The sequence below is a fragment of the Sturnus vulgaris genome, chromosome 6, assembly GCF_052056855.1.
Source record: "Sturnus vulgaris isolate bStuVul1 chromosome 6, bStuVul1.hap1, whole genome shotgun sequence".
In the NCBI taxonomy this organism is placed as follows: Eukaryota; Metazoa; Chordata; class Aves; order Passeriformes; family Sturnidae; genus Sturnus; species Sturnus vulgaris.
In genome coordinates this window covers 18736026-18762059 of record NC_142248.1, presented here as the reverse complement: position 1 = coordinate 18762059, position 26034 = coordinate 18736026, and the positions used below count along the sequence as shown (strand labels likewise).

Here is a 26034-nt window from a genome sequence, read left to right as displayed (position 1 = left end):
TCGGAGTCAAATTATCATTTCCATTTTGCCTTGTGATTGTAACTTTCATTGTGAATTAGGGCATTCATTCTGCAGCAGCGTCTTGACACGCTGAGGGAATCATGACAGTGTGTGACAGAGCAATCAGCAGCTGAGCTGAGCCAGCACTGAGGGGCTGCTCTTCACTGGAGCACTGACATCGGGACTGTGAGAGCCGCCAGCTGTGAACAGCTGCAGAGGCAGTGTGGGGACAGGGATGGCAAAGGTCTGGAGCTGAAAACTGCACTTTTCCTGACCACTTTCAACTTCTAGCATGCAATCCAGGTGGGAAAAGAGAAAAAACAGTCTTCCCTGAGCAAGACAGACCATCTAGCAGCAGATGTAATAAGACCAGGCAAAGCCCCACAGGAGATCTTCTTCATCTAAGTCTAGATCAATCTTAGGAGTCCTAGGTGTAGCAATATCTAGTCTAGACCACAAACCGAGAAAAGTGTTCTTCATACAATCAATGTCGCTGCAAATATCCCCATTAAAGAAGATAAGAAGAGATGTTGAGGAAATGCTTCATTTTCTGTCAATTCTGCTATTCATTTTACTGCTTCAGTGACAGCAATGAGGGATTTTGGCCCCTATAATTGTCACAAGAAGCAACTCATTTAGCTATATTCATCAAAACACATTGCAGCTCATGGCTGGAGGGAAAGAAAGTTTCAAAACTAAAAAATAGCCAACCACTGTGTAACACTCTGTCTTTTATCTATTGGTGTATCTGGAAAACGCCATCCTAATTATGACTGGAGCTTTATATAGTCAAATATATATGTACTTAAAATGGCATATTTCTACTCTGTCCATTCTTTCTAAAAAAAACACCATTACATATGCAAGATATTTATTCTAAAGAAACACTTAAAATATTGTATAATCAGAGCTAATTTTATTTTGAGCCAAGTCACCTATGCCATTTGTTTATTACCTTTGTCAATTACATTTATTAATTGGGAATTTAGCATGTGATATCCTGCAAAATGATTGAAAGAATAATTTCTAATACTGAATACATAAACAGATGGTGACTGTTGAAAACCATGTATAAATAAAATGTAAAATAACTTATTAATTAGAAAACATGCACCATAAATTCCTTTGCTAGCAAAGTTGCTATCTATAGGTTTGCTTGAAATTAATTTTCTAGCAACTGTGATTTCCAGTTGTATAGTATTAAGAATTACAGATCACTTGCTCTAGTTTCAGCTGAAGATACTGCAATATATTCATCAAAGTCCGTGAAAATCTCTTCATCTTAGGTATATTAGAAAAAAATAATTATTAAAGAAATGTGCAGGTAGATGATATGAAAAGATGAAGACCTAATCACCTGAGTGACCTGGGCTGTGAAGCACAGCACAAAGAAGCAAACTTCCTTGTTTTATTGAGTCAGACTACATTTCAATGGTTACGAAAGCACCTCTGTCCAACTTCTTTTTCCTTCTGCACTAAATCTCTCCCTGATGTACCACCACTGAAACCAACGCTTTTGCCAGGGATATACAGGAAATCATTGCCACTGAAAACTGTTTTTACATTTTAAAGCCTGATTTACAAACTTTTATGTCTTTCTCAAGTTTCTTAACAATATTTCCACTGAGATCTGAATATAAACTAGTGGCTTTTTTTTCTGGCTACAGAATGAGAAGCAAAGGAAACTCTCCTCCTTGGATCAACAGTCCCTGATGAGGAATCCATCCATTCAACTGGCTTGATTAATTAGCCATTACAGAGGTAACTATTTCCTTTTTAAATGACAAATTCTTCAACTTTGCAAAACCACTGCACAATTATACTCAAGAATACAAATATGCAGAAATATATGAGAAGAAAAAAAGCCATTTTAGTATCATAGTCTTCTAGCCCAGTCAATGCCTGCATGCATTTTTTTTCTACTTTTAGAAGTAACAAGATGAAAGTGGAAAGTTGATGGTGTTTGGCAGCTTGTTCAGGAAATTAATCATTATCTTTCATATAACACAGCACAAAAGCCTTTTAGTATAAATGAATGGACTAAATTATTTCTGAACAGTTCCTGAATTATTGCACATATGATCAGTTCAGTATAAGGAAGAGGCATTACTTGCATTTTTGGGTATCAGATCTACAGTTCAATCTCACACATGATTAAATATTCTTTCCTGTCATTATTCCTTCTCTTTAGCATATTCCTATGTAAGCATGCTAGTGGCATCCAGCTCTGATGTATCTGATATGGAAACAAAAACTCTCACTGTTAATACTGTTTTATTGATCAGAGGCTGTATCCTGACCAGGTCAGGCTTTTTTCTGCCTGCAGTAGGTTTGTACCAAAAAAGGCCATCATTGCTCATGAATTTGTGGGCTGATCTCCCTGGAACCCAATGTGTTTGTCTGCTGAGAATAGGATAATGGCCCTCTCGGATTTCTAAAAGAACTGTACATGAAATTAAAAGGGTGATATTTTTAGAAGAAAACTAATAAGTGTGATGCTATTTAATTATGAAATGAGGAAGAGAAGACTTTATGAAAGAAAGTTAAAAATTTAGTTACAAAGAGTATGTGAGGTTGAAATTCAGTGTGAATTTGCCAAAAGTATAACCTAACAAGATAAAAAAGTAACATTCCTCATAGATTAAAAAAATGCACTAGACTTCATTTTCATTAAAACCTAGATAATTCAGATAAGTCTACATTGCAAGATATTTATAAAACAAAGATTATCAAAGAAATGGAAAGCCTTGTGTTTTGAGAGCAGTCTTTCAAGCATGGCTACTGAAGCTGCAAGGAAATATGGTTAGTGCCTACAAAGAAATCATTGTATACATGCCAGTAGTGGAAAAGAGCCATTTAAAGATACAATACATTTAAAGAACATTCACTGATGCCAAAATCCATTTAGAAGAGAAAATATGGTAAGGTTTCCAGCTGAAACCTTCAGAACTTCTGTGTCTATCTTCCAATGGATGAACCTGAGAGAGTAGTCTTCTGGGAGGTCTTTGCATTTCTGAAAGGAGTTACATAATGCAGTCCCTGGAGATGCAAAGGCCTCCACTCAGTGACTTAGGAGCTTTCTAGTTTTATTTTCTGAAGAAAAAAGAGAAAGAGGAAGAAATTGTGCAAAAAATGTGAGCCTCACTTTTAAATGTTTCTTACATATTTTCATTGTAATTGTAAATATTCCTTCACACACACATTCAATCAATTATCCCCCCCAAAAACCACCCAGTGTAAGTATCTGATGGAATTCTTTCTTTTAACTGTAATCTTTCCCCTAGCACCTACACATGAGCTTCAGTTGGTGGAAGTTGTGGTGAATGCAAGATTTACCACCAAGATAGTTTTCAGTCACTGGGGCTGTCCTGGCATTATTGTTAGTGATGAAAAATCTAATTTCATGGGGTTTTTTCAGATTCCAGAAATTATCTGTGAGCTAATCCACCAGTCAGCAGACTTTGCAAGACAGTAAATATGACCTAGTTGTGTTGCTTGGTCTTTAGCTTTAGATGACTTCTTACTCTATAAAGGTACAAAACCTTGACCAAAGTCAACCAGTAAAGTCATAGTTGAAAATGCCATTGTTTTGTGCTAGAGCATATATAAAATGTGTGTCTTCTGGACAGTGTGTTTCCTGAGCTGTAGCAGCTGATAGCATGTGAGGGTAGTAAAAGATATTTCTCAACGTGACATCCCTTTCCTGGTATAATATCATTATTAGATGGATTATACTTTTGCCTTAAGCCTTGCAACCTACCCCAAATAAGACTCTATAAAAATAAAATAAAAAAGAGGGATTGCTTTCAAAATTTCTTCTTTCTAGGTTCATTGTTCTTTCTCCTGGTTCTTAGTTTTTCTATAGACCTTTACAAATTTCATTGCCCTCAAAGGTTTTTAAAACTTGTGCCAGAAGTCTTTATACTCTGGGGAAATCTTCCATTTGAATACTATTCTGTAACACTTTGAATAGGTTGTTTTTTAAGGCAAGTGGTGTAATTTGCAATACTTTCTTTTTCTCATGACATCTATTTGAATATTCTTCTCTCTAGTCACCATTGCCCTCATCAATCTAAGTTTCCTACTCAGCTTCTTTGTTACCTTTTAGCCAAGACTAGAGGGGAAAATAATTTCTTGTCTATGATGACAGTAACAGACATGTAACATCTCAACCATATTGAATTGTATAAGTAGCCAAATAATATATCCCTAACCAAATAGTCCTAAATATTGCTAAAGATTTGATTTAAACAGATTCAAGCCTGTTTCTCTTTCTCTAGCAAAGTCTCTCTAAAACCCAGCATTCCATGTCCTGGTAATCTTTTGTTTGAAAGAATGTATGCCTTTATGCAAATATCTTTCAAAAACTGCTTGACCAAAGTGGCTTGCAAGCAGGTTTAGAATTCACTTCACACATTCCAAAGCTATAACATTCCAACATATTAGTTCAGTTGGGTTCTGAATGGTTCACGACTCTTCATTTTCCAGCAACTTGATGTTTATGGCATGTGCTCAATTGTTTTAAGGCATGACTAAAAAGTGTAAAACTGGTCTATGAAATCGCTTGTCCAGAAAAAATTCTCTGCTCTGTTGAATTCAATAAGCAGTGAGTATATTTACTTTCTCTATTACTTTTTTTTTTTTAACCTTTGAGTGTTTCAGAATTGTAGGGTTGGAAGAAGTGCTTAGAAATACCAATTTTCTGTATGCAAACTTCATGGTGCAGAAAACAATTTTTTTTTTTTTTTAATGTGGAAATGTGGGTCTCTACAATAATTACAACTTTGCAAAGCAATCCAAAGAATTTTACCTGCTTCTTCAAAACCACTGAGAGAGAGGAAGGATGAGAAATACCCTATCTCTAGTCAGCATCCTGCAGTAGGGAAAATAAAAACTGAACAGAGCACTGTAATTTGGAGTTTGAGGACAAAAAGACATAAAAGTCTGCTTCCCTAGAATAGTACATACAAAAATCTCTTTTCTTCATAGGCTTCTTCAATCACTACATCATGAAACCACATTGGAATAAATCTTTGAAATAAATTTCTCCTTTGGATGCTAACAGACTTTTCAAATAATCTGTTTTCTTTAATGATGAGAGAGGTACAAACTTTAAGAAAACCAGCAGATGTTTAATGGCCGTTTTAAACTAATTGTATTGACATATTCTGTAGAACTGAAGAACTGTATCCATTAGAATTATCTTATATAACATTCTGCCTTCCCTGACATTTTCTGTAGTGGTAGCAGAATTTCCCTGATCATTTAGGTAACTTATAAAGTGAGATATGTTATATTCCCTTTTTGACTTCAACTCTTCCCAGTTGTGAGGAAGACATAATAATTAAAAAGAAAAACAAAAAAAAAGAGGAATTGTATGAGTTGTAGGCTTTTTCTAAACAAGTTGATTTTCATTTTTATATTAAGTGTCAATATTCACTAAATGGAGAAATAGATTTTCTCTTCATGATAGGTTAAAAAAAATTGAATGCAAATGCATTTTCAGTTTCAGTACAGGTAGAAAGTATGATGCCTAGTTTTACACAACTCTGCTAAGCAGGTACATATGCATCACTTGAAATGGTGTCTAATATTCCACAGATGGCAATTACTTGCAGAGGAATGGCTAGGGACTTAATTAAAAAGGCTGAGAGTTAGCAAAGTAAAATGCTGCAGAAGCACATGAAAAATCTATACATTATGCAAGGGACTCCATAGAATATTCAGGAAGCTAAAAGTGTCTTTTTACATTTTCTCTTCATTTCTGCACAAAAGGTTTACTGTAAAATAAAGGTTAGTTATGCCATGTTTAAAATTATATTTTAGCTAACTGAACTGAACTACACAACAAAGCAAAAATATATTTGACTGCACAGTATTGATTTTACATGAAAGCACATCAGTTAGTGAAATGCAAAAACCAATAAAACATCACCCCTGGCTGGGATAGATATCTCTAGATACAATTTATTTTTACATTTAAACCAATTATTGGGCTTGTTGCATTTAAAAATGTGCACCATATATCCTTTCAAGGACTTTTTTATTCAATCAAATCAATTGCATTGATCTCCATATTCCATATTAAACACCAATCTTAAATTAAAGCTGACACATTTTGAAGGCCAAAGTACAAGTTTCTAAGCAGAAATAAATTCTACAAGGCTTTCTTTGTGTGTTTTTATGCCCAAACATGAATACAAATATTGATTATGTTTTAACACACAATTTATAAGCTATTTCAATGCTTATTTCTTCCGAAAATTTGTTCAATAATAATACAAACTTACAGAAACAGAATGCTCCCTGCAGTTCTTTCTGTTGCACTGGAATATGATGATGATTTTCATAAATACTTAAATGACAGAATGGAAATAAATCCTTAGGCATAATTGTTCATGAATAATTTGTGAGTAACAGGATATACAAGTAAACTACCACTTGTTGAAATGCAGATATAGGGACAAGATTTGTTTCTTTTGAGCATGTCATCAGAACAGTTAGCATCGACCTTGAGCCTGACCAAGTTGTTTTTGCTCCCAAATAGTGTCTACAAAGAGAGGAAGCAAGGCTGTAAATTCAGAGAGGCCATTCACATGGACAAAGCTATTCTGCATAGGACTGGTGCTAAGTATTCTCATGGCCTTTGTCCACTGATGATAGGGGCAAAACTCCAATTTTGTACAAAGAAGCCAGTGTGTATTTATCCAGCTGTCTTTTCCCCTTGTGGCATCACCTCTCTTTGCCTGGAAGAAAAACAACCACACCACTTGGAAGGGGCTTCTCACTTCTCCCTGGCTCATCAGTTTCCCTGATTTTAAAGCTCTATTGACATTGTCTGCACTTTGGAACTTCTATCTCCTAATAGTTTTCAATTAGCTTTAGATGCATTATTCAACTCTCTGAAGCTTTCCAGAGTTTACACAGAGTTTGCATAAAAGTGAAATGGAAGAATCCAGACTTTAGAAATATTATCAAATGTTCAGAATGTTCATTGTCCTGTTCACACCCCTCCATCTCTTCATATTGTTGTGTGCATATGTTGCAGTCAAATGAACAGCATAAGAACCAAGGAGGGAATTTGTCAAATACTCCAAATAGCTGCACATCACTACAGATTATGACTGCTTGGATTTAGGGAACATTTTTTTGGCTGAGGAAGCATTCCAATGGGATAGATTAATCTGTGTAAACCACACAGCTCAGCTGAAACTGCTGTTCAGCATTCTAAATTGCCACCTTTGTCTTCTTTCAGCACAAAAATGTGCATTTCTTCCTATAATAAAGATATTTTATAATAGCAATAAGGCAACTCCAGGGTGTGCGGTTATCACGAGATAATCATACCCTGGAGGGATTGCAGATACTTGGCTGTGCCTCATAACACCCCATGTGTGTGTTTATCTCATGATAACCCTACTCTCTTTTGTATCTTATTGCCTAATTATCCTCTGCTAATGCAAAATACTAATTTTTTTGTCTGAAACAATATGTGCAAGAATGCATTGCTAACAATCACTGGAGGACATTGACAAATAATGCTGTCACTACTTTGTACTCTCTTACAGCCAGAAATTTACATAAAGAACCAACTCTGGATATTTTTTTTTTAAACCAATTCAAATTCTTCAAGGCAAGATCAACTAAAATATTGGAAACAGGCCAAATAAATATTTCTAAAAATTCCATGTATATTCTTATATGTGATTTATATAGTTTTGCTTACATAAAATACCAAATTTCTTTCTTATGTATTTACATCTCTTTACATTTTTAATCCTAATACACAGAAGGTAGTTTCTTGACTATTACTTATGGATCCTGAAGGGAGTCTTAGGTTCTCCATCTGATATATATATAAGGATAAATTTTATTTTATTTAATCTCCATATAGGGAGTGCTAGCTATGTTTCAGATACCATTGGGAGATATTCAGGGAGAGTAAAGATTCTGGACCTCTTTTAAGGAGATAGAACTTTTGTTCATTGTAATGTGCAAAAAATTAGTTAAACCTGTTTTCCACTGATGCTGAATTTCAGATATTAAATGCTTACAGATAATGTTCAATAGCTTCTTAGTTGAATTCACATCATAAAAATCACATGTAATCACAATTAATTGAAAATAAATTAAAAAATTGGTTTCAATTTTTAACTGATAGACTTATTCTGCAGTTTAGGTGTGAACATTATACAACATTGTAAAAGGTAACCTAACGCATAAAAATAGTATGTATAAGAATTGCCTTTTTATCTTTTACTGAAAGCTGTATCAATTGAAAATCAGTTACTGATCAAATGATAATCTGGCACATTAAGATGACATTAAACCCCATGAAATATAGCAGAAAAAAATGTCTTCAAAATGCAAAATGATAGGTTAATCCTAGAGTTTAGGTTATACAGGTTTCATCATTCTATATTAATGATAGTACTGAATGTTTGTTGCACATACTGTATTCATATATCCAAACAATAACAATATATGAGTTTTAACTAAACTCAAAGGTTTTTTTCTCATGGGCAATTCTAACAGAATAGAAAAAGAAACCTGTAGAGTATTCAGCAATGATAAAGAAATACAAGACAAGTTTTTTATGTAAATAGAAATAAGAGAAGACAAACAATACAATATTTTTAGAGAAATTAATTTGGTATAATGCCAAACACAATAAAAAATGCATTCCTGAGAATCCATAATCTGACATTTTATATATCTATCTTATATACATGTGTCTGTGTTTGGTTTATGCCTATGTAGATAATGTGCATTTTTGGTTTTATTTTGTGTTTTATGATATATTATTATTTTCCATACTGTTTGCAGTGAACAAATTCTACTTTTAATAGCACCACCTGTGTAGATCTGCAGGCTTTAGACTCTTCCTTCCTCCTTTGTAAGCTACAGTTAATTAAATCAAGATTTTTTTTCCTTTAGAATATCTATTTTTACACTCTGTTTTTATATAAAATTGCTTTCATGTTCCCTGTCCTCCCACTCAACCAGTTCAACCACGTATGTTTATCTCTCTTAACATTGCTTACAGGTCTCATTTCTCAATCCTTTGATTATTTTAGATGGCCTTCTCTGAATTCTAGCTTCCTGGTGCCAATGGAGGAGAATTGCTTTAATATTGTTCTCCTCAGAATTTGCTAGCTCTGTGGCTGCCTTGCCTGTGGCATTCCTGGCAGCTCTTGACATGGGATGCTCTTGGAAAAGGACTCAAGGGACATATTCCCGATGAACATATATCAAAAGAATTATAAAAAAAATACCTCTAATACAGGATGATGTTGATATGCAAAACCCACACTAATCATAGCAGCTGCTGGTTTAGAACAAAGATCTGATATCACAGTCTCTTTATCTTAATAGAAATAAGCTTATCTGTGAGGCTGGAAGATGCTCAGAGAAAGCTACATGCACTAGAATTAGCAGGATTTTCCCTACAGTGGCCTCAATACTATTATTATTACTATTATTATTGTTGTTGTTATTATTATTTATATCTCTGAACTGATATGAATGTGCTGCTGTGAAGATGTCTTCATAAGACATACTAGTAAGAGCTTTACAAATAAAGAATAGTCTATTATGTTAGCCCTGTCTTGAATTCTCTCCTTTTTCATTATTTATGTCATTAAAATTCATCTTAGGCTTTAAAGTGGACATCAATTTGCCAGCAGTAATAGAAATCACTCTGAATATCCAGACAAAAAGTTTTGTGCCCTAGGACATGGTGGGAAATCTACCTGAAATCTTTCTGATCAATTGGAAACTGAGAAGAATTGCACTTCAGTTACTACAGTCAGGCTTTCACCTGTTGTATCACCTTTCTTGGAGAATTTTGCAAGCCTTTATCTTGAGACACACCTTACTGACAGATTGCAGGACTGCTCCTCCCCCACAGAAATAACCTTCTGCCTGACAATGTTAACATTAGCTTTCAGGAAATATTTAATTATGAGTAAATTAAAATAGTCCGACAACTTCCAGAAAAAATGTTTATCATTAAAACTTTTTCACGTGCATTATGAAAAATAAGATTGGATATGAAATGTTTTACTTCAAAGAACATTATAATGCATGTGCAGCTGTGCAGCTCTTCTGTAATTTTATTTCAGTGTCAACAAAGATTTAACATGACTGTTTCTTACTTAAGCAATGGGGGCACAATGATGTAATAAAGTGACTTATAATAATTTTTAATGGAGAAGCCTTGTTTTAACACATGCCATTGTCTATGGTCTTTCTTCATTCAGTAGAGTAATAGATATATTAAGAGTTATGCCATGTAATATTTCTCAGTGATCAAACAATTATTTATTTCTCTTCGATTGATTAAACCAATGACTAAATAATCTTCCATGCTAAAAGAGAGCATGCTGGATTCTGGATCCAGTTTTTTGTTTGTTTCTGAGTTTTTCATTAAAAGCTATCAAACTTAAATAAGAATAAAAAGGAGAAAATTATTTTAATGTAATTCCATAAGTTCACACAGCTAAAAGATCTTATGTTTCTTCATTAATTCCCCCCAGCCATGAGTATTTGAAAACAGCCACTGTATTTGTGCTGACTTCACTGCTGTGGATGCATGTGAAGGACCCTGGGGCCAGCACTCTGGTTTGTCTCAAAGTGCATTTAAGACAAAATGCAGCCAAGCCTTTACCCAAGACACTTCCACTTTGAACAGGACATCTTCTGGGTCACCTTCACAGATCCCATCTCATGCCCATTTCCATGACTCTCTAAGAACTTAAAATGGTGTGAAACATGTCACTAAGATCTATCTCAGTAATTTTAACTGATAGCATTTACATGCCTAATGAGAGTTTACTGTCTTCTTGGCTACTGATAAAGTCCATTACTACCTGAAATACATGGTTCCATTTGCAGTGATCAACAAGTGTTCATGATCAAAACCTCATTATCAAAGGTCAAAGAAAATTATGATTACTATTTAAAACTGGTATAAACAACTGCAGAAAGCAAGTCAGAATGTCTGGTGGACTATGATAAAAAGCTGAAAGGGCAAGTTGAACTGTGTTTAGCATATTCTATGATTTTAAGAATATAAGAAATATTATGTTTGAAGATTAGCATTTCTAGTCATCATCAAGTAACCTAGCCAGATATTATCTCTGAATACAATTTTTAAGTTAGGATCACTTTTCACCCTCTTAACTTAAAAATATCCATCTGCTGAGATGAAATACTTAAATAAGAATATGGGCAAAGTCTGTAGACCCAAAAGCTTCAGAAAAAGCCACAGAACACAAACAATTATGCTTTTTGGATGCCATTGGTGACTGAACCTTAAAACAAGTGGTTGGTCCTCCTGTAAAATCTCAAGCATATTCCAGGTAGAACTAGAAAGGTGGGAATATACACAAGGAGCACATTCTTGCTTCCGTCACACTGTTTCATTCTAAAATTTTTTGTAATCAGGATCTCCTAGGAATATTACAAAAAATACATTTAATGAGAGTAATAGCAATGGCTTAAGGAAATTTTATTTACTATTTCCCCTTCAATATGAAAAATTAGTTTTGAAATATCTGAGTTTCTCATCTTAAAATGTTGGTTTTGTCATTATTGTTAATAAAAGGTTATTTAAAAGAGTACGGCATCTTTATTAAGGTCCTTCAAAGTATGTAACTCTAAATTTCAACTCAGCTGAACACCAATATGTACTTAGCAGCTTACAACAGCAAAGACACCAAAAGAGATACACACACATAAAGCTCACACAGATTTGCCAAGGATGGTTTATCAGTTTATGTTTTTACCCTTGCATCCTGCAGTAAAGCTACACTACACTTAGGTTTTGTTTCAGTTTCTGTGTGGTGAGGATTTTCTCCTATATTCTGTTATCTTTACATACATGTATTGTGCTGGCCTTATTTCAACAAAGCACTTAAGCATATATGTAAATTCATTCCTTCCACAAATATATGTGACTTTGTGCTTAACTGTAAACATACCCTTATGCTGCATTTCCTTCAGTGAAATGTAAGCACTTGTTGAGCTGCTGTTGTAGAACAAAGATCCAATGAAGGCACTGCTGCCTTAGTGAGAGATTAAAATCAGGCCCTTACCTGGGTTTTAAGAAATAAAAATCAATAAAATTTCTGAAAGGAATTAACGACACCAAGACTAAATTCTACTTCAAACATTGTAATCCTATTACTCTGCTTTTCATACCTGAAGGAAGAAAATTCAGACTGCTAAGTCAATACTTTAAAATTAAGACTAAATTAAGATTATTGAGCTAGCATTAAAAAAATCCATTCTGCATTGCAAGAGCTATAACTCTGGGTAAAACTTGGTCTTTTCTTCTTCTGTGGCTCCAAATTTTGCCAGTACTCCAGATATTATTCATCCTTTTATTAATATTCATTTATGAATGTTTCCAATCACATTTTCATCCTACTTTGCTATTAGAAGCAGCCCAGAGACTGGATAAATTTTTCAATAGAGTTGCATACACGTGGTTCAAAAATCTTCATGTTTTCATCACTGTTCCTACTCACACTTCAAAATGCAGACTTGCTTACCTCCAGGGATTGCCAGAGAGCTTCAGTTCTTGTGGATGCACGATTTTCAGAGCAGATATCCTGAAAACATTAGATTTCATAGAAACCACAGAGATGTTATGATTCCTTGAAGAGATGTGGCCAAACCACATTCCTTTGAATGAAAAGTGGCTCCTGGTGAGACAAATAGGGTCTCAAAATAACAAAACCAGTATTACAGAGTTTGAAAAAAATTTTAAAACCCAGAAAACCCCCAACTAAACAAAAAACATAAAAGCCTTGAAAACTATTTCCAAGAGCTATGTTACAAATTAATTTTCAACTCTCTTGGAGGAAAAGAAATAAAATTTCTTTTGCACAACACTGCCATTTATAACTTTTCAAGAAGTAAATGAGTGATCAGTGAGAAATGCTGCCCATCTGCTCTCTGCTCCATTGGCCTTTTCTAGCCTAAGAGTGGAACCAGTTGCTCAAATGAAAAGATGGAGAGTGGGAAAAACATGAACAAATACAGCAAAAGGGAATTTCTGTTCCATATTAAACTCCATAGCTAGAGAAAAATATTTTAAAACATTTTTCAAAGTATGGATATTTCCTTTAATTCCTAGGATTAACTGGCTGGACAGTGCTGGAGAAATAGCCTTAAATGCTGAATTTTTTCTGTAGTTTCTGAAGTGTCTGGAATGACTTTCTACATTTTGAAAAGGTTTCACTTCTGCATCTAGGAGCAACATCCTTTTGTTTCCTGGAACAACTACACCACAACTTGAACTGTCATTCATGAAGCTTATTTGGCTTCCCAGCCTATGATTATTTTTGACCCCCTTCTTTCACAAGCATTCTTGTTCTTGATTCTTGCTCTATTATGTTAAGAAGTAAATGTTTGCCATGTTTAAAGGCTTCATCTGGTTATGCACGCTGAATGCAGTGCCTCCTTTTTTATCCAGCAATTGTGTCTGAGAGAGGATTAAAGTCTGTGAATGTCAGACCTCCCTGCACACATAGTTGCAGTTATTTTGGCATAGAAGTCTTCAAATTAGGACATGTTTGTCTGTGTAAGGTGAGGCTTAGGAAATGTCTATTTCAGAAAAAAAACTTTTGAAAAGAAAATTACCTTTTCTTGAGCAGTGCTAAACCATTTGCACCCTTAATTTCTGTTATTTCATTTCTTTTGATATTTCCTAAAAAATGAAAACATAAACAATTATAGCCAAGATCACTAAGCATCAGAAAACAATGTGAGTCTTATTCTAAACCCAGAGGAAAACCTTGTTTACATGATTAAACCCTTGCAGTGAAAATCTTGAGAATCTTGGTGGGTGGAATCTCTCATTGTCAGAACTTTCAACAAAAGAGCAGCTGCAGATACTGAAAGCATTAAATAAAAATTACCAACAAGCTGTCTTACCTGTGTGCACTCCACAGAAAGGAAGGGCAAACATGAGCAGGTAGTGCTTGTACATCAGTCAAAACCATGACAGCTACCGTGTAACATCTGACAACACTGACATGTGCTGCACTCCCTAAGATATTCCTCTAACTGAACCATAAAGAGACAAATAAATTAGTAATAGTACCTTGCCTGTCAATGTCCTATCTTCCAGGCTTCTCACACTGTTGATTAGCATTTCTTGAAGTGGTTCACCAATACGTTTACTTTCAGAGGAAAAAAGAAGGATGCTGAATTATTTTATTACTTTAAGAAAAAAACCCAGCAGAATAAGGGGCACCTGATTCCTCACGATCACGTATTCATTTCTAGGAAAAGGGCAGATAAAAATCAGTATAATGCTTCCCTTCTAGTCAAACAGATCAGATTTTGTCTTCATTCATCTCCTGTGTGGGAGATGAAGCTCTCTTAATCAAATCAGTATTCCTATATAAGAAAAAAGAAATCAGGTGGTCAGCCACTACCTATCAGATTTTGCCTATATTCCTACTGCCTGACACTAAGCCAGCACAATATTTTCCTGTAATACTTTATTTTTTATAAAATATATATACTTATTAGTGATTTTTCTTGGTCTTTTTGCAGCTGGAGGCATAATTATTATAAAAAATAAGGTGACGGGCAGTACTGAAGATACTAATGGTCCTGACAAGCCCCACCCAGAGCCTCCACCCACATCCTGGACCCTGGGCTCCATCTCATTTCAGGTGTGGGTTGTGCAGATCAGAGAAAAGGAAATCTGTGCAAGTAGAGATGAATACTTGCACAAGTCTTAAAATCTTAATTGAAATTTAGTCTTGATGGAAAAATAACTGAATAACCTGTGTTGGGGCTTACAATCTCACTAAAGCCAATCTTTGTTGTTGTCCTAGGGTAGAGGTAACTTCTCCCCAGTAGCTGCTGCAGTGCTGTTTTGGATTCAGAATGGGAATGGTGATATTTTTGCTAAATCATCTTTATCCTAAGCCAAGGACATTTTTTTCCCTTGTCTCTTTCTCTGCCAATGAGGAGGTTCACAAAAGAAACTGGGGGCAAGCATAGATGGGATGGGTGCCCTGAACTGACCAAAGGGATATTGCACACCACAGAACTTCATGTCCAATATATAACTGAGGGGAGTTACGAGAAGGGTGGCCAGTCTGGGTTTGGGAAGGGAAGTCTGGCATTGGTCACCAGGTGATGAGTAATAGTATTGTGCATGACTTCTGATTTTTCCCTTTTTATTATCATGATTATCATTATTATTTACCATTACTATTGCATTTTAGACAAAAAAAAAAAAAAAAGAAAGGCTTTGAATGGATTGATCTTCCCTCAGGGTGTTTGCAAACATGGAGGTACAGCCTTTCATTCACACTGTGGCCCTAAAAATATAATTTATTGTCTCAAAAGTCGTGTATGGAAATCAGGTGGTGCAGGCTTGGCTTTCAGCATAAAATATAGGGGTTGTGTCCTGGAATTGACATACAGCATATTATATATACATGGTTCTCAGACATCCAGTACTCACCAATGTTTTATATCTGTATACTATTCAGTGGCTCCGGGCCAACAGAAAAATTCTAAATCCAGTGTGAATCTGAGACATTGTCAAAGACATTGTTTCCACATTTCATTGTTCTATTAGGAGCAGCAAATATAGGCAATTTTTTCCCTCTTTTCTCTTTTTCAAAGGTCTAACTTCTCAAAATGTATTCTTTTTTCAATTGTTTTTCTTTTATGATATATTCAGTATTTGGTACATATCAACCTGTTTAATAATGAGTCAGGACACATAAGTAGGTTTCTGCTTTCAGTTTTTCTGTTACTCTATGAATTACTTTTTTATAGTTGGATGAGACAGATAATTCTGATCTGCCTGGCTTATGCCGAAAAGAAAACTTTAAATGTTATATCTTCTACTTTTTATTCTGTTCTTTTTTTACTTGGAATAGCAACATAAGGAATAGAAAATGTGATCACTAACATTCACTCGTTAACTGCCTGGTGGATGAGGGAAAGGCTGTGGATGTGTCTACCTGAACTTCAGCAAAGCCTTTGACATTGTGTCTCACAGAACTCTCCTGGGAAAAGTGGCAGCCCATGGCTTGGACAGGTGAGCCCTTCATTGGATTGAGAGCTGGCTGGATGGCTGGGCCCAAAGGATGGTGAATGGTGCTGTATCCAGTTGGCCAGTCACCCGGGCATCAGTGCTGGGTCCAGACCTGATCCTTGCTGATGATCTGGATGAGGGGATCAAGCCTACCTTAGCAAATTTGCAGATGACTGAGATGGGGGAAAAGTTTGATCTATTGGAGGGTAGGAGGGCTCTGCAGAGGGACCTGGACAGGCAGGATCAATGGGCTGAATCTAACAATGAGGGCTTTAGCAAGACCAAGGGCCAGGTCTTGCACTTTGGACACAATGACGCTGTGCAGCACTACAGGCTGCAGACTGAGTGGCTGGACAGGGGCCAGGCAGAAAAGGACCTGGGGGTATTTATTGACAGCAGCTGGACATAACCCAGCAGTGTGCCCACGTGGCCAAGAAGGCCAATGGCATCCTGGACAGTATCAGCAATAAATAGTGTGGGCAGCAGGAGCAGAGAAGTGACTCTTCCTCTCTAGTCTGCACTGGTGAGGCCACACTTTGAGCTGTGTCTGGCTCTGGGCCCCCCAGTTTTAGAAAGATGTTGAAATTCTGAAATGTGTCCAGAGAAGGGCAGCAAGGAGGATCTGGGGCACAAGGAGTACTCATGGCTGAGTGGCTGAGGGAGCTGGAGCTTAGCATGGAGAAGAGGAGGCTCAGGGGAGACATTATCACTCTCTGCAACTCCCTGAAAGGAAGGTATAGCCAGGTGGGGTTGGTCTCTTCTCCCAGGCAACCAGGACAGAACAAGAGGACACAGTCTCAAGCTGTGTTGAAGTTTTACTGGACATTAGGAAGAAGCTCTTCACAAAAAGAGTGATTAGGCATTGAGTGTGCTGCCAGGGAGGTGATGGAGTCGTCATCCCTGGAGGTATTTAAGAAGAGACTGGACATGACACTCAGTGCCATGGTCTGACAAGGTGGTGTTAGGTCATAGGTTGGACTCAATGATCTCAGAGGTCTTTTCCAACCTAATTGATTCTGTAATTCTGTAAATGTTTTCATGCTGAAAACTCAACCTTTTTCATCATTGATAAATATCATTCTTTACAGCATAATAAGGTGAAACATCAGTCTGTCCACTAGGTTGTGGAATGCTGCTTGTATGTTTAAGAGGTTGAGCTATTATTTAGTAAGATGTTATTTAAGCAAAGATTATTCAATAATTGCCTGCCTTTCTGGTTTTTGTACTTCATGCCTAGGACAAGACTGCATTTATTATCTTTACAGAATCTTCATGAAGCCACACTAAAGCCACTGAAGTAAAGGAATATCATAGTTATCACTGAAAGCAGGAAGGTCACAGTCAGAAAATACAGCTATTTGTAGTTTCATGTGCACACTACTGACATTTATTTGCATCCTTTTTCACAGTCGTGTAGCTAATACTTCTACAGCCACAGCCTAAAACCTGCATAATTTGCATTTACCCATTCTTGGTTACTTATGGCTCTTCTATATTTTCCTTCTCTTTAGTAAGTAAGTTTTTTCTTTTAGTGTAAAGCAAGATGCAGTACACACTTAAGCTTTTCCATTATTTAAATTCAGTGAGAGAATTCATCTGGTTTCTTGAAACAGGAAGTGTTCCCAGAGTTTTTGTCATGGAGAGTCTGTGTATCCAGTTCTTTCTTGGCTGACATAAAATTTGGTTCCAGATTGTTGCATTACGAGATTTTAACAGTTTCCCATGATTAATCACTGGTTAACACAGTAATCAGAATGAACTTGAAGAGAAAGTGTAGCACATTCCTGGCCATCATAATGACATTTTAGGAACTTTTAAAACTTTATTTTCAATTTAGTCTGATCTACTTGTATTAGTGAACTTATCTTGTGTTTTCATTACCTTGTCTTACCAATATGATTTCTGAAGAGAATATATATTGGTATCTTACAATTCCTACATGCTTTCCTCACTTGAACTCTCTTAAATTTATGAAGCATCTTTCACTAAGTAGCTATCTACTTCCTAAAGTCTACTCTGAGTCTCACTCTAATTTTTTCAGTAACTTAATTTTCTTTTCTCTTATTGTCATAAAATCTCAATTATTTGGGGCCTTTTTCTAAAATTCCTCCTTATTCATGTTAGTAAATGCAGAAGAAATTATTCATTTGGTATACAGATAAATTCTTAATAAAGGCTCATTCTCCTTGTTCTTTATGCATCTAATAAAGTTTCATAAATCTTAAGACTGATACAGAAGTCTAAAGCTCCCAATTTGTCAAAGGAGCGTAGAAAAAGTGATTAATATAATTCTTGTTTTATGGATGGTTTAGGCAATTGATGTTTATAAATTGGAAAGTTTTGAAAGCTATTTGGTTATTTATCTTAGAAGTGTCAATAGGTGAAAAAGGGGTCTCCTTTCAGAGGAGCTGCGTTGAGGCATTTTGCACCTTGACCTTATGATCAGCATTTACAGCTATTTTTTTGCCTTTATAAAGACTTAAATAAGCAATTTACAGAAACTAAAATAAACACAAAAACCCAAACTCACGAATGCACAGATATAAGGAATTCATTCTAGCCTACCTGCTAAACACAACTACTTCATATTTGAAAGTGGAAATAAAAGAGAACAGATGTTCTGTTGTGGTGACATGACTGCACCAGGCTTCTGTCCTTGCACTTCACTTGTCACTGGGGTTAGTAAGCATACTTTATGTTGCATTCCTAGCCAAAGGAAATGTTATAATATGCTCTTGCTAAAAGATCCTCATTGGAAACTATGCAATGAGAAACATCTATCTAGACTTTTCACCATCATATGCTCAGAATATTTCATAAGCTACATTCTGCACTAAGGAACAAATCCATAGCCTTTTGTAAGTGGTTGATTTAAAAATTTTCTTCTTCTTGAAGCCATTTTTGTGATATTTAATATACCGGTTTAGAAAATTTTGAAATTATTTTACTTAGCAATTAAGACAGCCATGAAAATATTTTGTAAGCGGATATGCAGTGGCTCAATATGCATGATTTATGTTTTATTATGTAAGATAGAAGGGGCTTTATATGCCTTACCTGGTCCTCTACCATGGGATTTTGCATGGGCCATAAATGAAGCAAAAGACCCCTTCAAGTCAGCCATCACACTCACCTAGATAGAGTGCACGGTGCCACAGGACTCAAAGAGAAAAGTGAACTACTCACTGAAGATGAAATAAAAAGTTCTGTTTCTTTGCCAGACATAATTCAGGTGTAAAAATTATTGTCCAGCTAACAGATGTAAAGAATTGTTGTGTTTTAACTCCAACCAGCAGCTAAACCCCCACAGCTGCTCACTCACATCCCCTGTGCAGGGCTGGGGGAGAGAACTGGAAGAGAAAAGAGAGAAAACCTCTGCGCTGATATCAAGATGGCTTAATAAATAAAGTGAAGTCTGCACGTGCAGGAAAACAAAATAAGAAATTAATTCACCATTTCTCATGTGCAGGCAGGTGTTCAGACATCCCACACTTAAACACCACCACTCTGAGTGTGCCCCTGTCCATCATCCTTCCCCCAGCTCTATGTACTGAGGATGATGCCACACATTTTGGAATATCTCTTGGGTCATCTGCAGTCATCAGTCCCAGCTCTCTCCCCTCTCAGGTGCTTCATGTACACCCTCAACCTTCTTGCTGGTAGTGAGGAGGGAGAAACTGAGAAGGTTTTGAAGCTGTGTAAGCCCTGCTCAGCAGCAGCTAAAGCACCCCTGAATTATTAGAGCTGCTTTGGTCATAAATCCGAAACACGGCCCTGTGTTAGCTACTGTGAAGAAAATTAGCTCTGTCTCAGCCAAATACAGTACAAGAATGTAATGCATCCTAATATGTCAGTGATATTTACTTTAGAAAATGAGTTTATGATTGGGTATTACTTTTAACTGCTGCTCTCTTCAACTCTGGAATATGGTGGCAATTCCAAAAAAAGAAATAAATTGAAACAATAGTAGAACAAACATTGCATTGTTAGGCAGAAAGAGTAATTTCTAATGAAAATAACAACCAAAAACTTCTTCAGAGAGGAAGAAAAGTAAAAACAGAAAGACTGAAAACTTCATTTTTTAAAATGTAATTTGAGATTTTCTTTTTCTGCCAAAATTTATATAGATCAGACTCAAGAAATTTTGGAAAGCCAATTCAGAAAAATGGCTCTGTTCAACTTGTCTATGAATTTTTGCTTTATTTTATGAAGAATTGTTCTTTATCTGAAAAAACTGAACAGTAGAGATCAATTAGTTGTGAAGCACATTTGATGGCCCTGAAGTTTCTTTGAACGGTATTGGAGGTTACCCATGGTAGCATACTAGTTCTGTAAATTTAATTAAAATTCAGCTACTTCACAGAACCAGTTTCATGCTAATGGAACTCTTTATTTTTCATACCTGTCACTGGCAGATGAAAAATTGAAGCAGTGAGGCAAAGATTCACCCCTATTCAATGTTGATGCAGTCATTTAAGTTACAAACAGGTATCTGTGACAGAGAGCAAAGAACTGCATTCTTGTAGAGGTGATACAATCCTTAACTGGCCTGAACTGCAGCTGGGTGCTTCAAAAGGAAGAAAGGATGAAATTGGGTACTAAATATGAAGTCACTTCACTATTCTTTAATTCTCAAAGCACTACAGAAGGTATGTAGCTAATCTAATTGTATTCCTTTTTCTTCCACAGATTATTCATTCAGAGGAAAAAGACTCAGATATGGATGGGACAGTCCTGTCAAAGCTGAAGCTTCCATATTGCAGTCAAGACATATTTTAATGATAGCCTCTCAAACCACCAATTTCCAGAATCTAAAGTGACAATACATTTGGTGCAGAAAAGTAAATCCCTCTTTACATCTAAAACTATTACCTAAGCAGCAAAAATAATTTTTAAAAGGGCTTTTTAATTATTCTCTATAGTAACTTTTTCTTTTAGGATCACCATATGTACCCCATTACCCAGTGATCTCACTTTAAATTTGTATGGCACATTAAGGTCTTATCATTCTGGATCGCAGAGGGATACATTAAAGTGCCACATATTTTACTATTTATGTTTCCTTGGCAATTTAAAAAGCAACAACACACCATGCTATTAACAGTGATTAGTACTAAGGTCACTTAAAATAAAATGCAGCTCAGAAGTGTAACTGGATAGAAGTTTGCAAATTTCAGATCTGTTGGCTGCTGCCATCTTAGAGTGAATTAAATGATCACTTACTTAGACAACACCAGAAATACTGTCTTCTGTTTGCCATTAAGTTCCTTCATCTTCCACTTAGCTTGTGATTATGGGCTTTAGTATCTGACATTAGTTAAGATTTTGGTCAATATATACAACAACAATACTTGAAGATAAGATCCCTAGGTTAATCAGATGGAAATAATTTCTGGAAGTTCCAGATAATCAAATTTGTACATGCAATCCAGTGATTATATTGCCACAGTAAGTTTTAGAGCAGATGTCTGATGCTGTAGAAACCTCTTTATAGCAGAATTTAAATCGCCCTTGTTCAGTAATGACACAGGTTATTAAAACACAATTTTTGTGGTGACCTAATTAAAGCATTCTATCAAAAACAATCAAAGCAGCCACTCTTTCATTGATGAGGTTTTCCCATCTCTAAATGCAGCCCTGATGAAAGCACAGCATGAAAAAAATGGATAAAATTTTGATTTTTGCTGAAAAATTAACCTTCAGTGGTTGTTAATAAAAGAAAATAGGAATCTACACACCAACACATAAACTTTGTAAGTGTGAATTCACTTCTATTGCCTTTTGCAGCAGGTAAAGTGCGCTGTTATAACTATCAACCTCGTAATGTGATTAAGGAATTCCAGGGTGAGAATTATAAGATATTTTAGTTTTGGAAGCCTAGGAGCTAGACCGTGGGCCCTTACTAACCTCTCTATCTGTCCCCTGGGTAACTAACCTAGCTGTCTGTCTCCTGGGTAAGCTGTGAATCCCTGCAGCCCTGACAGAATTTTGTTAAACACACTCTTGGTTTTTCTGCAGTTACAGAGTGTAGTTTTGAAGGCTGCTGCTCAGCAAAGGATTCACTATGCATCTAGAAGCAGCAGTAATGTTTACTTGGTCCTTTCGGATTTGAACTCAGTGCCCAGTGACACAAAATAGGATTCTCCTCACAATACTTCAATAGAAGAGATCCTAGCCAATCCAAAAAGTCACTGAGAGTTGTCATTTAGACTCTGCCTTCCAGAGTATTTTCTGAAGCTGTATTTTCTTATGTTGATCATCATGGCTAATAAGCTTAAGGGAAGCTGTGGTACCCGCTTTACCTTGTGATTAACAATGTAAACAACAATTAATAAAATCTGGCAGAATATTTGAAAATTAATTTAGACTAAGGTAGTTCAATTTAGAAAGTGCAAAATTTCCATTCATGTAGTGGATCTTACTTGATACAATTCTGTGTAGGATATACCAGTGGTTGTAGATAACACTGAATAACCTTTGTTCTATAGTTCCTTCCCAATTTCTTTCCCAAGTTAGATAGTGAGAAAAAGATTTTTCAAAGCCTATGACTAAATATTTTCAACCTTTTAATAATACTTGCACTACAGCAGGTAAATCTTAGTTTAAAGTATGTTGTAGCTCTGAAATTTATCTATTCCATCTAAAAGATGTGTAGGAAATTAAAAAGAAAAAATAAACTAATGATGAAAAACCTCTCATCATTAGTCTTTTCTCAGAACATGTAGTCTGTTCTTACACTTCAAAGATCTCAGAGTAATTTTACAGTCCTTCCTTCCCTCCTCCTGTCTGATGCTAATTGATACACCCCGGTTTTCCTGTACATATCTAAACTGGGATGTGAATTTACCACCAAAAGGGAGTGGTCTCATCCACACATCTTACCAGGGGTGGACAGTAACCCACGCTGTACCCCAGCTCATGAGCTAACACTGTCTGGGACAGTGCTACCTGACATCCCAATCTTTGTGCTAGAACTTAAAGAACAGGGACAAATGATTGCCAGTGCTCAGGCCTACGCCTGCATTGTGCTTTATCTGCTCATACAGACATAGCCACTAAGGCTGTGTGAGCCTTGGAAATATCGGAATGAGATAAACACATTAATCTTTACAGCTGCAAGGATTCATTCACTCACTAGAACACATGGTCTCTGGATATTTGCTTCCTGATATTAAAAGATCAAGCATGTCTGTCTAAACCCGATTCCCACCTAATATTCTGAGCTAATTTTTACTCCTTTTTTTTTTTTCCTTTTTTTTTGACTGACTGGTACTAGCTCAGTGTTTTTATTTAGGCACAACTCTTACATTAACATGCTACTCTCTTAATATGATAAGAAGTGAGTCTATCTGGAGCCTTGGAGAGTAGAGCAACAGTGAACCTCTGTAGCTGAAATGCTAATCAACTCTTAAAGCATCACATTTTTAATAAAATTAAAGGTAAAAGTAATTAATTTAACTGGAAAATTAGAGCAATTGGAAAATTGGAACCAACAAGAACTAGAACTTGGTTTTGAGAGAGGTGATAATGAGGTGATAATTTTTACTGAGTGTATATTCAGCACTGAACCAAAAAAAAGTTGAACCTATTCGCACACAAAGAGAAATACAATTGTTGTGGCTGCACCTGTATCTTACATTAGGTGAACAAAGAGGAACTGAACAGATTGTGCACGAGCTGCTTTTTTACAAGATTCTGTCATCTTCTTTAATAATTCTATGACATTTTGTATAGTTATTACATAAACCACCACACAATTGCAAGCTAGCTAACTTCTCATTGAGAATTTTGTAAAAAAGTTCACAGTCAAAAATAGTTATTTTGCATATATTAATTTTTTTCTACAAAGTGGCTTCTCTTCTGACATAGCTTTTTAAAAGCTGCTTGTAAAACATCAATGCAATGCTCAGGAGGCATTCAAAATGCCAACTGGCTAAAAGTGTCTCTTTCTAACATCAGTTTTACATTAGACTTGAAAATTGGTGTAAGGGCAATTTTGTTTGTTTGGGGCTTGGTTTTCTTTGTTTCACAGAGAGGTAGCCATACCAGTTCGTACTATAAATTAACAGAGAAGACCTTGGGAATCCAAACACCATTCCCACTTTGGACTAATGGGAAAAAAGTCAGCTAGAATAAAAATTTATGAACTTCCTGTCCATGTGTGCAAACTCAGTCCCTTTATGCCTTTAGTTAGTTCATAACATATTGAGGGGGAAGAAAAAAGTTGTTTTTGGAGGTAATTTTATTTCCATCCACTACCTCAGACACTTTTAGACCCACACACTACAGTGTGCTCTATGACACCCCAAAGAAATAAACTAGGTTGCCAGACCCTTGTATCTGCAGTCTACTTAGCTATTTCTGAAAATAAAGCAGCTCCATATGAGCAGAGCACTCCTGGGAATAATACATAATGGTCAATGTCTGACATCACCAGTTGTTGCTGAAACACACACTCGAGCTGGAGCAAGACAAGTAGCATGTAGCTCATTTGAAAAGCCCTCAGAAGGAAGTGGTTCCCTTGTCTGATGTCTTTCCTTGTGTTTTCAGGAAAATAGCTTGGATATCCCTGTGTTCTGAGCAAGCAACACAGAAAGAATGCACTAAGAGAAAAATGTTGCTGCAAAGATATTCAAAATAATAAAGTATGTGATGGCTATATTGCCACAGAACAATAAGAAAAAAATATTTTAAAACTTTCAGTATGGTTTTTATAATTTGACTTTTGGTCACTACTTTACTGTTGTCCTTTAGTCCAGGCATTTTATTCCAATATACTGTACATGTATGCTTTTGTGATGTGCTCGTTTATCACTCTTAAAACTAACTTCTGTACATTGTTATTTTGAGGAACAGTAAATTTTACTGGCATATTAAAGGAAAATGCTGAATTTTAAAATTTTAAGAAAAATTATGGCATAGAAACTTCAGACTCCTTTTTTTCACCTTTCTTCAGTAACAACCTTCAGACATTTATGGACTGAAATGGGAAGTAGAAGATTCAATGTCTTAAAATTTATTCTCTGAAAACTCTGACCATGCTACCATCTCATCAAAAAGCTTTGTAAACATCCCAAACTTGAATCTTCTAGGATATGACCTGTTTTCAATTTTTAGATTTACCTTTTCGAAAACTAGTCTGTATGAAGAACATACTATAGGCTCTACATGTAAGTTCTTGAGTCTTGATAACCTTAAAAGTCGAATATCAGGCCATTAAAATTAATAAACAAATACTGACTTAGTTGTGTTTTAGAGTTGATGCATTTGCTTACCTACAGGATCTACAAGTATGCAAACATAATATTTAACAAAATATTTATGCAAATAATTATTTGAATTTTTGCTTGTAGGAAGATCTGGAGACTTTAGAAGGAGTTTTTGATTTTTAGTTGCTTTTCTTTTTTTTTTCCCCCTTCCTTCCTTCCTTCCTTCCTTCCTTCCTTCCTTCCTTCCTTCCTTCCTTCCTTCCTTCCTTCCTTCCTTCCTTCCTTCCTTCCTTCCTTCCTTCCTTCCCTCTCTTTGCACATTGTTACTAAGAAATAAAATTATAATAGTTAATAATTATTAGCAATATGCATATAATTTTTAAAACCCCACATTTTTGTTGAAATTTAAGCAGAAGTTCATTAGTAGTAAAGTCACAATTTCTTGAAAAGACTAAAAAGTTTTGATGTCATACTTCAACACTTGGATGTATTAAATTTCAGTTCTCCAGTCCAAAACAAGTTTTAGCTTTGAAATTTAAAACAGTCCATTAGATTAGAACAAATATCTTTGTAGTACTTTATGGAACTCTTCCTTTTATTTTTTCCCATTCTTGAGTCTTATGCAAGGATGTTAATGACCACAGGAGATATGAAGAACTGGGAAATCACCTTCAAGATTTCCAATTAGCACCCTACATTTTAAAGCTCTGTTTGTAGACCATCATGGTTTGCTAAAGGCAAATAAAG

The 26034-nt window shown here is 35.7% G+C and overlaps 1 long non-coding RNA gene across 2 annotated transcripts in view; it reads left to right on the top strand.

Annotated features, from left to right (window-relative positions):
• LOC106861509 (uncharacterized) overlaps positions 1 to 25308 on the top strand; it is a 228744-nt gene extending 203436 nt beyond the window's left edge. For both annotated transcript variants that reach the window (XR_015804530.1, XR_015804519.1), the window contains 3 exons: positions 1668 to 1761; positions 15921 to 16081; positions 20768 to 25308. This is a non-coding gene — a long non-coding RNA (uncharacterized LOC106861509). The remainder of the gene's footprint in view (positions 1 to 1667; positions 1762 to 15920; positions 16082 to 20767) is intronic.
• The last annotated feature ends 726 nt before the right edge of the window (positions 25309 to 26034 follow it).